Below are 3,721 nucleotides of genomic sequence, written 5' to 3'. Positions count from 1 at the left end.
TGCTGGGGAGCTCAACTACACAACAACAAGGTTCAGGACAAATGGCCTTCAACAGAAATGACCTTCCACGTCACTCTTTTGGGGTAAGGGCTGTCAGGGGTGCCTGTGCACAAACTCTGCCTTTCATCAAAAACAACCCACAACGGTTATGATGGACTTAATGTGACCTGTATGTTTTGTATAAACCGCCAAGGAGCTGCCAGATCTCCCTCCCTCTGCAAGACAGCATTCAAACTTTGGAACTGATGCACCCATCACAATATGCTCATCTCAGCTGTCTGTCTACAAGGGATACAGAACAGGACAACCAACAGTTTCCGATGGAATTTTCTCACAACAATAAGTGAATACTGAATTCAGAGGTGCATCGAGATATAGCCACCCTTTGGGGAACCCGGCCTATGGATCTCTTCGCTACTTATCAAAACAAGAAAGGTCCTTGTTACTGCTCCAGGGCCGGTTTGGGGAAACATTCACTAGCAGTTGCCCTCACTTTCCCAGGGGACAGGGCCCACTTGTATGCTTTTTTTCCCAGTTTCCTACCCTATCCAAGATTCTGTTGAAAATTCAACAAAACAAAGCGAGAGTTACTGTGATTGCCCCTCTTGACTATGACAAGTCTGGCTCCCTTACCTGATTCAGATGGCAATATGCCGTCCTGTTCCTCTGACGTCAGCCCATTTCTCACCCGCGCTCTCAAAACAATGGGCTGACCTTTCACCCCAACCCAGGGGTCCTCCGCCTCCAGGCTTGGATCTTTCTTTGTTCCAAGGCTTAGAAGTAGAATGCTCTGTCAATCTGAAACACATGTTGCAACACAACCACAAGTTGACCACTCCACATACCTATCTACAAAATAGAAATGACTCCAAGTTTGCACCATTCCAAATGGACAGACCCAACCTCTTCTTTCCTCCCTTTCATTTTGCACTACATTTTAAACTCTCACTCAGCTCCCTTAAGGTACATCTCATGGTGAAAATGGCTTCCCACTTGGACTTTGCTCAACCATTAATGCGTAGATTCTTTAAGGGCATTGGGACTCTCTTCCCCCATGTGACATCACCCGCTCCAGTCTGGGACTTTAATCTAGTTCTCAGGGCTTGGACTAGATTTCCCTCCGAGTCCAGGGCAACTTGTTCTCTCTTACACCTGTCCATGATTAGGGGACTGGAACACATGACTTATGAGGAGAGGCTGAGGGAACTGGGATTGTTTAGTCTGCAGAAGAGAAGAATGAGGGGGGATTTGATAGCTGCTTTCAACTACCTGAGAGGTGGTTCCAGAGAGGATGGTTCTAGACTATTCTCAGTGGTAGAAGAGGACAGGACAAGGAGTAATGGTCTCAAGTTCCAATGGGGGAGGTTTAGGTTGGATATTAGGAAAATCTTTCTCACTAGGAGGGTGGTGAAACACTGGAATGCGTTACCTAGGGAGGTGGTGGAATCTCCTTCCTTAGATATTTTTAAGGTCAGGCTTGACCAAGCCCTGGCTGGGATGATTTAGTTGGGGATTGGTCCTGCTTTGAGCAGGGAGTTAGACTAGATGACCTCCTGAGGTCCCTTCCAACCCTGATATTCTGTGATTCTATGATGACAGCATTTCTAATTGCCATCACCTCAGCTAGGCACATAGGAGAAATAGCGGCCCTGATGGCACACCCATCATTCACGGCCTTTGTCTTTAAAAAAAAAAAAAAAAAAAAAGTAACTCTAAGGCCATATCCCAAGTTTCTCCTTACTTTTTCTGCACTTTCCATATGACTCAACAGATCCATCTCCCTGTTTTCTCCCAAAACTACATTGTGACAACTGGGAGACAATTGTGCATATGCTAGATATTAGAGGGACATAAGCATTCTACTTGGACAGGACTAAGGACTTCAGGAAATCCCCTAAACTCTTCCTTTCATCCACAAAAAGATCCAAAAGCTCTGTGATATCTCCTCAAAGACTATCCAAATGGGTCTCTAGTTGCATTAATCAATTAGCAAGGGCGCAACTTGCTTCCATCTGTATGCACTCCATGAGATCAGTTCTTACCTCAATCACATTCCATAGGGATACTCCTATCTCCCCAGCCTATAGAGCAATGATTGGGGCCTCTGTCCATACTTTCACAGAACATTATGCGATCACTGAAGATGTGGCCACTGACACCATCTTCGACTCCACAGTACTCTCTGTAGTAAAAGACTCCGCTCCGAAGTCCCAGCCTCCAGTGGTGGGTACTGCTCCAGAGTCACCTAAAGTGGAGCACCCACAGGGACACTACTCGAAGAAGAAGAGGAAGGTACTCACCTTGTGCAGTAACGATGGTTCTTCGAGATGTGTGTCCCTATGGGTGCTCCACAACCCGCCCTCCTCCCCTCTACTTTGGAGTTCTCTATGGGGCTCTGTGGTAGAGAAGGAAGTGAGGTGGGTTCGCCCGTGCAGGGCTAAAGAGCCTTGAGGCAGACCACAAGGGAGGGAGAGAACATGCGTGGGCTCAACGGGACACTGCTACCAAAAATCTCCGATTAGAGGTGCAGGAGCACACAGACACCTAAAGTGGAGCACCCATAGGGACACACATCTCCAAGAACCATTGTTACTGCACAAGGTGAATAACTTCCTCTTGTGAGGCCCTAGCTGTAATTCTGCCATCCCCGTCACCCACGAGGTCCCAGTCATGCCAGGGAGTGCTGCCACAAAGGGGAAATACTCAAAGGTGTCTTCAACAATCAATTTAATTGCAGCTGGGATCACAAAGCCCCAATTGCTTCCTGCTATCAGTCAATGCCGGTGGGTGGAGTTAAGGGGATTTGGGTGTCTTGGCTGTGTGGTGCTGAATTTAACACATCTGGATTGGGTTTGAGTGTGACCTCAGGCCGGGAATCTTTGGGGACAGTGAAGTTTGGTTTGAGGATAATCAATATCCCCAGGAGGTATTTAACTCATGAGTTACTGAGACAGACTGGCCCTTGAGGGAGTCCTTGGCATGGGAACACTTTCGGGCTGGTCAGTATCAATACAGAACAGGTTTTGTGTGTTAGAAACATCATGCCCAGCACATTGTGCTCAAGGAGATGTTGCTGAATGGAGACCTATTGCACAGTCCCTCCTGCCCCGTTTAAAGCTGCTACTGTTTGTATTGTCCAGGAGTGGCGAAAGGAGCTGATGAGAGCAGACTGCAATGGTGAGAAACGTGACAAGCCCCAGAGAAGCAGGGGAGAGGGAGATCGGGAGATGTCTCTGTCAGGGTGTGGGGAGGGTGACACACTGACTGGAGGAGTTAGAGATGCAATAGGCTGAGCAGGATGTCCCAGGGAAAGCAGGGGAGAAGGAGCAGAGCAGATGCAGGAGGAGGGTGAGCGTGTAACTTGATTAGGTGGAAAATCATTGAGCCATTGCTGGCATGTCTGGAAGAGGAACTGGAATGGGGCAGTGTAGTGGAAGTGGGATGGGGGAGCTGTGTGTACGGGTCTTGGGGGGTAGGGTCCACCAAGGAGGGCAGGTTATGGTGCTCAGGAGAGTAGGACAGACCCTCTAAAGATGAGTATTGGGCTGTGGGGGAAGGCAAGGCCTTTGGGGCTGCGGGTTGCAGGGCCCATGTGAGGCTGGCGCTGGAAGATGTTACTGGTTCCACTGGGCATAACACTGATCCCCAGACTCCCCCACACCCTCCCTTGCCTTCCCTTAGCCCCAGCCTGGCAGGTCCCCTGGGTGGCTGGGCTGGGGAC

The sequence above is a fragment of the Eretmochelys imbricata genome, chromosome 6, assembly GCF_965152235.1.
Source record: "Eretmochelys imbricata isolate rEreImb1 chromosome 6, rEreImb1.hap1, whole genome shotgun sequence".
NCBI lineage: Eukaryota > Metazoa > Chordata > Testudines > Cheloniidae > Eretmochelys > Eretmochelys imbricata.
The sequence above is the reverse complement of the archived record's forward strand: the minus strand, read 5'-3'. Positions refer to the sequence as shown.